At 54.1% G+C, this 13,214-nt stretch overlaps 1 protein-coding gene and 1 long non-coding RNA gene across 7 annotated transcripts in view; one reads left to right on the top strand and one right to left on the bottom strand.

Annotated features, from left to right (window-relative positions):
- Positions 1 to 339: 339 nt before the first annotated feature.
- LOC123607626 lies at positions 340 to 8,040 on the bottom strand. The gene is made up of 3 exons (XR_006716816.1): positions 7,935 to 8,040; positions 1,443 to 1,571; positions 340 to 748 (listed from the first exon to the last, which is right to left on the bottom strand). It is a non-coding gene; the product is annotated as an uncharacterized LOC123607626 (long non-coding RNA).
- A 3,502-nt stretch (positions 8,041 to 11,542) lies between these two features.
- Positions 11,543 to 13,214, top strand: part of GRB10 (growth factor receptor bound protein 10) — a 185,221-nt gene continuing 183,549 nt past the window's right edge. For 2 of the 6 annotated variants that reach the window (XM_045494287.1, XM_045494290.1), the window contains exon 1: positions 11,543 to 11,783. The gene's annotated coding sequence lies outside the window, so the exon portion shown is untranslated. Of the gene's footprint in view, positions 11,784 to 12,259; positions 12,715 to 13,214 lie in introns of those variants that run through there. The other 4 variants (XM_045494291.1, XM_045494292.1, XM_045494288.1 and 1 more) reach the window with 3 other exon arrangements.

Raw genomic sequence — 13,214 nt, 5'->3', positions numbered from 1 at the left:
TCATCTTCCGCTAGGAGGAGAGCAGCAGGGGCCGTAACAGGTCAGACCATCCTTGTGGCAGGAGAAGCACAGAGAATAATGGTCCCGGGGATGGGGGGCTGCTGTGAGGATCCCCACCATACACCGTACCTCACTTGGAGGCGTTGTCCCCAACGTTTACTGGTGATAGTCCCCCGACACCACCTGTGGCCATGGTGCCATTGCTTCCCCATGTTCTGGATGCGGGTGAGGGGCACCGTGAGTAGGGTACCAGAGCAAGATGGCGCTCGCCGCAGGCATGGCTGGTCTACACGTCCCCGAGACGTCCATGGGCAGCGGTCATAACAAACACACACCCTGGACGCTTTAGACACATTATGTAATCAATGTCATGTGCGGTAGGTGGCCCCTGCCTTATGCTTCAGGACCCCGAGGCTCAGGGTAGTTGGATGACTTGCCCAAGGCCTGAGGCAAGGGAGTATTGTGTCAGATGGAACCCCAAAATCTGTGAGCTTCACCATGATAGATATCCTCTCTCGGTGATTCTTCTGGAAGAATAATTGCCCTCTGTGTGACCGGAACGGACGCATCACTCCTGGAGGAACCTAACTTGGGAGTTCGGTGCCAGCCCCAACTCTTGGGGGCTTGGGGGGGGGGACCCCGAATAGGTGTCTTTTGCAGCTGGTGCGGGCATGTTGGCTCGAGTGTTGGAGAGATTCTTCGGGACATTCGATGAACGTGCCAGCCACGGATGTGGGTGACCAGATTCCTGAAAACGTTCCCCAAAGCAAAGTGTTGCTATTATCGTATGCACACACAGGTCTTTTTCAAACGCAGGACAAACAGCATAACAGGATGTCACGCGCATCGCCCAAAACGCCCAAGCTCTGTTGCAGGCCGGCGTCCCCACCGGGCACTGGAGGGGAGGGTGACGGCTCAAGGTCTCACTTGAGACCTGATGCCCCTGTTCTAGTCTCACCCAGCGTTTGAAGGCTTCCTCCTGCGCCTTCCCCGCTCGGGAAGGCTACTCCTCCGGAAACGGTACAGCACGCGATGACACAGCTCTCCCTCGCTCGTGGATATCTGGGGTCGGCCACGGGCTTCTGTGTGGGAGGCTGGCCCCGTGATGCCGTTCCTGTTTCTGGGTGCTTTCCATGAAGCACCCGAGTGGACAACTACATCACTTGTGGTGTGGCAAGCTGCAAGGACAAACAAGAGTGTAACAGAGTAAACACTGATGACACGTAGCAGCTCTTGGGACTGAAGACGCCACAGGCCCGCGTTCGCTCTGCTGCTCTACCTGGAGCCCACGAGGCAGCTGCCTCCTGGGCTGGCCACTCCGGGAAGCCAGGTAAGGCTGCCCGGGCAGGGGTTGCCACACTCTCTTTCATAGCCCGTGTCCCCGAAATGAAGGAGACTCCATACCTAGACCCCCAGGGAGCTTCTTTCCTTCCTTCACTCACCTTTCTTCCATATTGGTTCCCATGCCCGCTGCTAAAGCATCGCTCAGACAGGGGCCGGGATGGCTCTGATGACAAGACGCTGGGATAACTCTGGTTACGTGCCATGTCTGCGTTACTGACCCACGCAGGCTGCAAACATAATAACATGTAATAAAATGGTGTTTGTGTTACATCGCTGAGTTTGGGGTGGTTTATGATGGTGCAATGGCACATGGAAACTACAGGGCGCCTGGGTGGCTCAGTTGGTAAAGTGTCTGACTCTTGGTTTTGGCTCGGGTCATGATCTCATGGTTTGTCAGTTCGAACCCTGCATCGGGCTCTGGGCTGACAGTGCAGAGCCTCCTTGGGATTCTCCCTCTTTCTCTGCCCCTCCCCCCACTCGTGCTCTCTTTCTGTCTCTCTCAAAAAAAATAAAAAGTAGAAATTGAAACACTAATGACAGCATTAAGTAAGATATAAAAATTTACTAAAACCATCATATAAGGTAAGAATTTTAAAAAATACGTTTAAGTTTATTTATTTTTGAGAGAGAGAGAGGGAGAGAGAGCATGCACAAGCATGGGAGGGGCAGAGAGAGACGGGAACACAGAGGATCCGAAGCGGGCTCTGAGCTGTCGGTGTAGAGCCCGAGACGGGGCTCAATCCCATGGACCATGAGATCATGACCTGAGCCCAAACTAAGAGTCAGACACTTAACCAACTGAGCCTCCAGGTGCCCCAGAATTATTATCTTGACTTTATAGCCAAGGACATTGGGGTTAAGGAGACTGAGTCATTTTTTTTGGTCCCAAACCACACAATGAGAAGCAATGTTAGAATTGGGGCTGGCCTGTCTGATTCCCAAGCACACGTTCTTGGCCAGAACAGGAGACAGAGCCCCCAGTTCTCCCTTTGCATGTCCCCCGAGGCAGTAGGACAGCTGTCTCAGTGGGTGACAATCCTGTCTCCTGATTGTCATAAACATGTGACTGGCAGAGTTGCTCTCAGGGAGCAGCTCCCAGCCACAGCCCTTGCTGACTGCGCTCCTGAACTCTGGGGTCCCTGCCTAGCAGGGAGTTCCTGGGGGTGCCTCTGCTCCGGTCATCGACGGCTCCTTCTAGGGGTCTGTTGTGACCCCCCCCCCCAGTCCCCTTAAGGGAGCCTTTGTAAGAAGGCCACCGCCATCACCTGGACTTCTCCTGTGCTCACAGGTGGTCAGCATCTCATCAGTGTTTGTTAAGTGGACGTGGTGTTTGTGAATCCAGAGCAGACGCGGAAGCCACTGGAACTCTTAGTGCTCTCAGAGCTGCGTGATTTCCTGCCCTTATTCCTCCCCGCAGAAGCTGGGCCTTGTGGGGTCTTGTCCTAAGGGAAACCTGGGCGGGAGAGGTCTCACGGAGGTGCCCCAGATGGACGTTCTGCATAGACTCGCGTCCCAGTTCAAGCCACGGGGTGGGTGTCCTCCTTGATGGCGCACAGACCTTGACCTCCTGACCCACTTCCTTCTGGACCGAAGCCCTGTCTCATCCTCGCCCGAGTACTGGGTGCCTGCTCTGGGCATCCCTCCCTGGCTGTACCTGGCAGCCACCTCCATCCACTTGTCCTGTGACAGACACTCGGCTGTCACCTGACGCTCCATCTCCAGGAGGGTCACCGGCTTGCAAGGCTCCGACCTCTTGTGGGCTTTTCGGATATATGGCGTTTGCTCTGACCCGGACCCCCCTCTCCAGGGGTGGCTCCTTCCTTGCATATTTCTCTTCCTTCTTTCTTCCTTTTTTTTGTTCTTTATTTGAGAGAGACAGAGACAGCGCGAGTGGGGGAGGGGCAGCGCGAGTGGGGGAAGGAGAGAGAGAGAGAATTGCGAGCAGGCTCCACCCTGCCGGCACAGAGCACAAGACAGCACAGCCTTTGAACTCATGAATCCGTGAGGTCGTGACCTGAGCAGAAACCAAGAGCCAGACATGTAAGTGATTGAGCCACCCGTCCTTTGCCTGTTTCTGGGTCTGCCCATCCTGTGGGTGTGTCCGGTCTCCGGATGCATCAGAATTCGCAAGCTAGCATCTCAGCCGCCTCCCCGAAACCCCTTCAAAGCAGGGGGATTTGAGGGGGGGCGCTTAAAATCTCTAACTAAAATAGAGCACTTAATGTCTTCTTCCACACTGGATTCAGGGACACGTACCCAACCAGAAATGACATCACATCTTCTGATACTAAAACAAAGGAAAACCCCTTCCGTAAAGACGTAGAAGTCCACAGTGTTGAAATCTAATTGCGGGATCTTGCACAAAAGAAATCCTATTTGGTCACACCCGTAAATAGCCGGTTACACGGAAAATAACACACTGACGAGAAACCACAGTGGAGCCGAGAGTGGGAGACGATGGGACTCGGGTCAGAGAAACGTGGCTTCGAATCCCAGCTCCCGTGGTTAAGTGACCTTGGGAAGTCACGGGGCGTTTCTGAGCCAGCCTCCTTGAATATGAGATTGAGACCATCACGTTCGCCTCAAAACGGGTTGATGGGATTAACTGTGACATGTACACAGAGTGCCTGGTACCATGTATGACTGGACGTACGGCTATCACCTGCCGACAGTGAGGCACGTGCTGAAGAAATGGGACTTGTTGGGGCGCCTGGGTGGCTCAGTCAGTTGAGCGTCCGACTTCGGCTCAGGTCATGATCTCGTGATGCATGAGTTCGAGCCCCACGTCGGGCTCTGTGCTGACAGCCCTTAGCTCAGAGCCCGCCTCACATCCACTGCCTCCACTCCTTCTGCCCCCCTGCCCCTCCTTCTGCCCCGCCTCTCCCCCCCAAAACAATAAATATAAAAAATAAAATAAAAAGAACTCGGGCTCGTTTGGAGGGTGAGGGAATGAAAGAAAGAGGGAGAAGATTTAAAACTAAAAGTAAGGAGAACAAAGGAAAAAACTCTCTCCTGGAGAAACCTGTCCCAGATCGTCACCCCATCAGTCGCCGTGTGTGCTAAATAACTGCTCTGGGTTATAAACTCTGCACATTATGGTGAAACAGACTTGTGGAGCGGGAGCACTGGGGGCCCCAGGATGGATGGGGCACTCGCTCCCCCAGCCTCCCCGCGCACGGGGTTTCTTGCCACCTCTAGCGCTGGCTGTGGGATCCCTCCAGTGCGTCCCCGGGATTAGCTGTTCTTTTTCTGTGTAGCCTCACAGGACGACGTGCAGGCAGATTAATCCTCTTAAAGAACGTATGCTAACTGCAGCAGCTTCTCAGTGTAGCGATTCAAACGTTAACTTTGCCATGCTGCCTTGAAAACAAGCCTTCGTTAGCTTTCGGGTGCACCGTGGAAGTTGTGCTCGTACTAAATCTTCAGTCGCTCTCGATACGTTTCGCCCATTAAATAGTTTTGTTCTTATTTTGGATTCCCCTTTTAGCTCTGGAATGTTGGTTATTAAAACCATCAAGCGTGCTGGGCTTGGAAATATATTTCATTAAGTAGAGTTGGTATGCTGTGAGTGGGTGATTAACTTCTAATTGAGTTTAAGGGCTGGCTTGACTATTTTTTAAGTGGCTGAAAAGGAGCCCATGGTTTAGAGGCATAACTGGGTTTGCGTACCTTGGGATTCAGAATTGCATGCACTCAGAATATATATATATGTATATATATATATATATATACATATATATATACACATATATATATAATGTTTGCTTATTTTTTGATGGAGAGCACAAACAGGGGAGGGGCAGAGAGAGACGGAGAGAGAGGATATGAAGCCAGCTCTGTGCTGTTAGCAGCAAGCCCGATGCAGGGCTCGAACTCACAAGCCGAAAGATCATGAGCTGAGCCAAAGTCGGATGTTCAACCGACTGAGCCATCCAGGTGCCACAGGAAGCCACTGTTTTTTTAATGTTTATTTATTTTTGAGAGAGAGAGAGAGATAGGAGAGAGCACGAGCAGGGGACGGGCAGAGAGAGGGGGACACAGAATCCAAAGCAGGCTCCAGTCTCCGAGCTGTCAGCACAGAGCCCGATGTGGTGCTGGAACCCACGAACCGTGAGATCATGATCTGAGCCAAAGTCGGATGTTCAACCGACTGAGCCACCCAGGAGCCCCAGGAAGCCACTTTTAAAGGAGGTGGGGGTCTTGGCTTTTCACTGCCATAAAGGCTACATGCTTTTGGCCAGAGGCTGCTGGTCATTCATTTACCAACCACCCTTCTCTTGAGCCTCCTCTCTTGCTGACTGACCCTGTACCCCGTAAGAGAGAGGTTAAAGGCGCCAGGTGCTGCCAGGGCTTGGGCCCGAGACCATATTTTGACCACTGAGATGTGAGAAGAAATCTGGAGCCTTCTAGAATGAGGAACCTTATAGAAAGGAGGAATGTTTCCTTTCTGCCTTCGGATGCAGCTATAAGGGGAAGCGATACCTGGGGCTACATATGCACTGTGACCTCTACAGCACGGGGGGGGGGGGGGGGGGGGAGACAGTTATAGGGCAGAGCCGGCAGTGGGAGTGGCCGAGGGCAGGGTGGGAGGTGCCAAGGTCCTGGATGATGGCAGGGAGGGAGGGGGGTGGTGAGCCCTGCTCTGTTCCCCTCAGCCCAAATCACCCTAAGGAGCATAACATTCTTTCAGTTACGATGGAGATGCCTCAGAAAGAGCCCCAGGAGGTGCTTGCAAAGGCTCACACTATTTGCCATGAGGAGAACGCAAATTAAAATCAGAATGACATACCATCACGCACCAAGTGAAATGCCTGAAAGTCAAAAGCCTGACGATACCACGTATGGATCAAGATAGGGAGGAACTGGAATGCTCAGACATTTTTGGTGCAGGTGCAAATGGCTTCGATCACTTTGAAAAAAGTGTGGCGGGTTCTTTTTTATTATTATTATTTCATGTTTATTCATTTATTGTGAGGGAGGGGGAGGTGCAGAGAGAGAGAGAGAGAGAGGGGAAGAGAGAGAATCCCAAGCAGGCTCAGTGCAGAGCCAGACATGGGGCTCGATCTCACAAACCGTGAGATCACGACCTGAGCCGTAATCAGGAGCCGGATACTGAACCGACTGAGCTACCCAGGCGCCCCTTGGTGGGCTTTTATAAAGTCAAATACATATCATATGACCCAGCAATCTCGTTTCTATTATTTACCCAAGAGAAATGAAAACTGACGTCCCCAGAAAAACACGGGTGGCCGTTTTATTCATAATTGCCCCAAACTGGGACTTGCCCAAATTTTCATCAGCCAGTGAGTGGATGAACACATTGAGGCACAGGCATCCATGCGTCGTATGCAGCATTTAAAAAGGAACAGCTGTTGACTCATGAACTGACATAGGTGAATCCCAAATGCATTACGCTAGGTGAGAAAAGCCGGGCAGAAAAGGCCACCTACCATGTGATTTCATCCATATGACAATCTCAAAAAGGCAAAACTGGTAGCCATAAAGTAGAAGAGAGAGGTTGCCAGGACTGGGGCGGGGGCCGCAGGGCCAAGAGGGAAGCTTTTGGGCAACGACACGGGTCTGTATCTTCACTGACGTCGTGGTGACACAATTGTATACCTTGCCCAAACCCCATAAAATGTCATTTTTTTCTGAAGGTAAAGTAAATCTCAATAAACCAGACTTAAGAAACATCCTTCAGGGGCCCTGGGGTGGCTCCGTCGGTTCAGTGTCAGATTCTTGGTTTCGGCTCAGATCACGACCTCACGGTTTCTGAGTTCAAGCCCCGCACTGGGCTTGACAGTGTGGAGCCTGCTTGGGATGCTCTCTCTCCCTCTCTGTCTGTCCCTCCCCCACTTGCACAGAGCCTGTCTTCAAAATCAGTAAACATTAAGGAAACAAAAAAGAAACATCCTAACATCCTTCAGTGAACCTCTTCTGGGATATCAAGTCATTTTGATTAGAGGAGAGTTCATAAGAAAAATGGATTACCATGGGAATCTGAAACAAGAGCCTCCCGTCACCCAGACCTGGGGAGATGGGAGACAGAGGGCATGTCTTTGGGGCTTGTGACCCAGAATGTCCCCTCACAAACTCAGCCTGGCCCAGCTGTTCCTCACCCGGTCTGACCGTTCAGGGCCTCAAGGCACTCCCGGCTCAGACTCCCAGGGGCAGGTGTCCTTCCACCCACTGGTAAGCCAACCTACAATCAGGAATCCTTAGGCCAAATGTCTCCCCTCCCCGCCATCCTCCAATCAATTGCTGCTTAGGGACCAAGGGAAGTGGGGCTGTTGGGGGGGGGGGGACTACGGACAGTTCCACTTTGGGGGAAATCCAGTTAGCCGCACCCAGGACAAAAAGATCTCGTTCCCTCTCATTGCCTTTGGAATAAAGAAGAAACTCCGGAGCATGACAAAGAGTCCCTTCTTAGCCTTCCAGCCTGGTTTCTTGTCACATCTCCTGACGCCCCGTGTCTGCCAGCCCCATCGCCCACATGGTATAATCAAATGTGATTACCTGGTAGATTCTTCCTTGGCTTTGGTGAGGCGAATGCCTCTCCCTCCCCTTGGTTCCTGCCTTACAGAACTTACCATGTTGGATCCTCCAGGATATGGCTGCAGCGTTCCACCACGGAGAAGCCTTCTCTGAACCTCACCAGGCTCCCTGCCTCTGTATGCAGGGGGAGGGGCAGCCTGGATTCCTCTTGTTTACGGGAGTCAAAGAACCGCTGTGTTTGAAATACTGGTGTGCAAGTTGGGTCATGACGGAGGCTGTTCACAGTGCAGAGTGACCCCCGGGGGTGGGGGGGAAGGAAGGTGAACTCTACACGGTGGGACTGGCCCAGGGGTCAGCGGTGCAAACAGGTACCTGCCTGTGGCAGGCGCTGTGATTGTATTATGATTCCAGATCAATTCCCCACCCACGGTGAGAGGGGAGAGCAGGCCGTCCAAAGCGCTGTTGACCACTGGTTTCCAGCTGACTCGTGCCTGCACACAGGTGGACCCCAGGACTGGCCTCACCCATGGAAGAAGTGAGGGCCACCTCTGGCCAGGGCATTTCACTGTCAAGGGGCAGTTCACCTTATTCCCTTTTCCTTTGCCAAGGCTGCTGGCAAGGTATGAGACGGTGCCCGGGTCCCAGGTCCTATCATTCATTTACTCCATGCATTGGCTGTATTGGTAAATTCATTCGCGAGATGCTAGTTTGCAGTGAGGACTTATTTCACTGAGTGCCCGGCACTCCCCCTGCTGGGGTGACACTGGTGAACAGCACTGGGTTACCCTAGTCACACGCGTACAGCCAACGGAGCAGACAGATATTAACCAATTCATTACCAAGTATAATTAGAGGCTAGCAGATTCTCTACTTTCAGCTGAAGGAGGCTTCTAGCACGCGTTTGTACAATTGAATTCCTCAGTGCCACGAAATCCTGTTTCTTGTCCTGACACCTAATCGCAACCGTACGTTTCCCCTTGGTAAAGCCCTTGAACACAAAGCCACACCACCTGGCCCCTGGCAGGCTGGGTTCTCGAGGGTAATGTCTACACTGCATGGCTGTAGGCCATCCCGGCTTGCATCCCTCTGAGAGGAAGCATGTGGCCTGTGAGTGTTTGGAATTTGCAGCAGGAGAAGGCACTGAGGTGCAATGTGTCCACAGAATTGGCTCGGCCCCGGGGGACAGCTGCAGTTTTGAGGGCCACAACAAGAGTGACAAGTTCATGAACTTGGATCATCAAGTGGTACTGAATGGGCCCTGCCCAGAGGGAGAGGCATGTGCGGATGTCTGCGAGGAGCTGGAAAATGTGGGGAATGAGGGCCTGTCCTAGGAATCCTGGGGACCAATGTCAGCATGCCAACACTTGAGGACATTTATTTTGATCCTTTCTCAGTGAACAGTAATGTTGGAAAGCCCAGCCATTGTGAGGCAGCTAAATATGACACCTGACCCTCGACAGAATCTTGAGATGGAAAGAAAGAAACATGGGGCGCCTGGGCGGCTCAGTGGGTTAAACGTCCGACGTTCGGGGCGCCTGGGTGGCGCAGTCGGTTAAGCGACCGACTTCAGCCAGGTCACGATCTCGCGGTCCGTGAGTTCGAGCCCCGCGTCGGGCTCTGGGCTGATGGCTCAGAGCCTGGAGCCTGTTTCCGATTCTGTGTCTCCCTCTCTCTCTGACCCTTCCCCGTTCATGCTCTGTCTCTCTCTGTCTCAAAAATAAATAAATGTTAAAAAAAAAAAAAATTAAAAAACGTCCGACGTTGGCTCAGGTCATGATCTTGAGGTCTGTGGGTTTGAGCCCTGTGTAGGGCTCTGTGCCGACAGCTTGGAACCTGGAGCCCGCTTTGGATTCTGTGTCGCCCTCTCTCTCCGCCCCTCTCTTGCTCTCTCTCAAAAATAAATAAACATTAAAAAATTAAAAAAAATTAAAAAGAAGAGAAAGAAACACTGTAAAAAAAACTGTAAAAAAGAGAAAGATTCTCAGATCATCAGGCAAAATTGGGATATGGACCTATATTATATGCAAGTGTTTTACAGTGTAAATTTATGAATTTGGTAACTGTGCTATGGTTATGTAAGATATTGTCAGTGCTTCAGGAGAGACATAATCAAACTATACAGGAGTGAGAGACTACAGTGCAGGGAGCTTACTACAAGTGATGCAAAAAATATATGCATATGTATATAGATGCTTTTCAAACATCTATTGAAGCTCCCTGCCTATCACGCTTTCTGCCTGGTGCAGGCATTCGCTGCTAATGGGGGCCTTTGGCAAAGCTGTAAGATTCAAAGCTTATATACTTTTGAGCAGACGCCCAAATTAAGTTTTCTCCTGAATTTTCTCTCCACCCTTTGTCTACAACAGGAATCCTTGGGTTTTCTTCTTCCAGGAATGTAAGCTCCTTCGTACCATTTTCTCTAGATGTTCATCTCATGGTTTTCTCAGCTTGGAGCAAACAGTAGAACCTTTCAGGAGGCCTATTTTAGCTACAGGAAAGGATGACCCTTCATTGATACATTCCGTCCAAAGGTGGGAAAAGCAGGAGCTATAAAAAAATGCCACAAAGTGTTTTGGCATCATCCTTACTCTGCACTTACCAGCTACCTGACCTTCAACAAGTTATTCAACCTCCAGAAGATTCGGTTTCCCAGTCTGTACAGTGGGCATCTCCCAGAGGTTCAGAGTGGGGCTTAATTAAGAAGATTAGTGATGTTTGGTACAAAATGTGTGCTGAATAAAGGTAAGTTATTGTGGTGGCTGTTTCCGCCTAAAGACCCAGAAGAAGATGTAATTATAGTTAATATCCTAGTTGTATTGTAATTTTGATTGGGGGGAGACATTCATAACCACATTGATGGCAATGGTTTCCATGAATTCGGGGTTCCCTCGTGCTAGTCAGTTTGTTATACCTATGACCTCATTTAACCCCTGGGACATCACTCTCAGGCATGCTCATTAGCCCATTTCAAAGACCAGGACATTGAGGCTTGGCTGCATTGAAGTACGTAGGGCCTCCCCACTCCACCCGCAGATGGGGAAACCGAGGCTCAGAGAGGCGAGGCCTCAGACCTGGCTGGCTGTGGGCAGACACCGCAAACCCAGGTTCTCCTTTCCCGGACAGGGACCGCCAGCCCACGACAGAGTCCGGGCATTCGCAGCTGGTCCCTCTGGTCCATCTGGTCCTCTCGCTGCACCCGGGATCAAGGATTTGGACTGCACGGTTAATACTTTTGAGTTTCAAAGGATTCGCTCCCAAATTGCCTTTCGGGACAGGTCCGACGGTGTCCTTCGCTGGCGCCAGAGCTTGGGCTGCCCGGATCCCGCACTCGGGGGGCCCTGGGGTGGGGGTGGGGGGGCAGGACGCGGAATCCCCTCGCCCCTGCACAGTTGTGCCTTTCCGCGCCTGCCCGGGCAGAGGCCTCCCAGGGTGCGGCCCCCCGCGCCCCCCGCGCCCCCCGCGCCCCCGCGCCCCCGCGCGCCCCGCCCTGCGCCCAGGCCGCGGCTCCGCCCGCGCTGGCGGCCGCCGAGCGGTCCGGGCTGCTGTGGCGGCGGCGGCGGCGGCGGGAGGAGGAGGAGGAGGAGGAGGAGGAGGAGGAGGAGGAGGAGGAGGAGGAGGAGCAGGAAAAGCGGCAGGGGGAGGAGGCGGAGGCGGCGGAGGCGGGCGGAGGCGGGCGGGGCCGGGCGGGTTTAAAGCCCAGCGAGGGGGTGGGGAGGCCGGGAGGAGGCAGGAAGGGACGCGAACGGCGCGCCGGCGGCGGGCTCGGCTCGGAGGCCGCGGAGACCCGCGCGGAGCCCAAAGTTTGCGCGCAGCGCCCCCCCACCCCCCCTTTTCGGGCGGCGGCGCGCGGGGGGCCGGGACCGCCCTGCGCGCCGCCCTCGCCCCGGCCGCGCCGAGGGTCGCCGGCGGCCACGCGGAGGCGGCCGGGAGCGGCGCCGCGGCAGGTACGGAGTTGGGCGGGGAGCGCGGCGGCAAGTTACTTTGTGGTCGGCGCGGCCGGGCCCGGCGGGCGGGCGCTCCCCGCGCCGTCATTGTCTGCGCTCGGGCCGGCCGGCCGGGGACGCCGGGCGCCGCGGGGGCGCGGCGGGCGGGCGGAAGGGCGTCGCCTCGGGGCCGGGGGGCTGCGGCGCGCGGCGGGGAGCCCGGAGCCGGGGGGCGGGGAGCGGGAGCGGCGGGGCGCGGGGCTCCGCGCGCGGCGATCCCGGCCCGGGAGTCGAGGGGCCGGGCGGCGCCTTCCCGAGCCCTACTGCCCGACGCCGGGCGCCCGCGGGCCGGGGCCGGGCCCTGAGCGCCGAGGCCGCGCTCCCGAGACGCCCCGAGGGTGGGCGCCGGCCGCCCTTGCAGCCCCCCGTGCGCCCGCGGCCGTGGGGCCCTGCCCTCTCCAGCCGGAGCGCCGCCCGGCCGCGGGATCCTGGCTTTTTTTTTTTTTTTTTTTTTTGGTTCTGTTAGTGGCCCCGTTACCCGCCGCTGGGGCCTAACACCAAGTTGTGGGCTCGCGGATCAGCCGTCCGCCAGCCGTGGAAACGCGATAAGAGCCAGACGGTTCGCAGAAGGAAATTTCTGATGCAACTCTCCGCCTTCGCTGGTCGCCTCTCCAAACGCCTGCCTTGCGACTGCCCTGCAGCCTGTGCGTTATGGAAATGAGGGTATTCTCGACTTTTGATGGGGTTCGTCTTTTCCGGGCGGTGGAAGGAACGCCAACTTTGTGCCATTCGCCCCTGACCGGAACGGTGGGCAGGGTAGGGGAGCCGCGGGGGACGTGGACCCGCTCCCGGAGCTTGGCGACGCGTCGGGAAAGATCGCGTGCCTGCAAACGTTGTATCCACTTTCATTGAAGAGATGCAAAGAAAAAAGGCCCCAAAACAAGTAGCGCTCGTGAGTAAATACGCGTTATTGCACAACTTTCTCTGTGCTGCTGTTTACGAGGCCAGGCCCGGAACACTTTGTTTCCGAAAATGCTGATTCAGCCGTTTGGAGCCCCCGACTTTTCAGAAATGGTGCTCTCTTTAACGTTTCGCTCAGTTTTACTCAGAACGCATGTTGGTGAGCGCAGCAACAGGCGTTGGCTAGAGTTTACAGCACAAAGCTGCTCGTTTCTCACCGGGGTTGACCTAGTGTCTTCCTCTCTTTCTTCCCCAGAGGAAAAATAGGTAAAATCGAGGTTTCTGCAGAGGAGGAAGTTTTCCCCTACACAGGGGATGGCGAGGTGTCTTTTAGGGGAGGATTTTATTAAGGGAAAGCCCCAAAACCAAATATGTGTTTCCAGGAATGATTCTGGATGACCGTTTTTTTTTCCCTTCCTGTTAAAAATCTGCACTGTAGGATTACTGCACATAATAGTTGAGTTTTATTGGGAACACTTAAAAGAGAAGGGC

This window comes from Leopardus geoffroyi, chromosome A2 (genome assembly GCF_018350155.1).
Source record: "Leopardus geoffroyi isolate Oge1 chromosome A2, O.geoffroyi_Oge1_pat1.0, whole genome shotgun sequence".
Taxonomy (NCBI): Eukaryota; Metazoa; Chordata; class Mammalia; order Carnivora; family Felidae; genus Leopardus; species Leopardus geoffroyi.
Note: the sequence above shows the minus strand (reverse complement) of the source record. Positions and strands in the feature narration are given on the sequence as shown.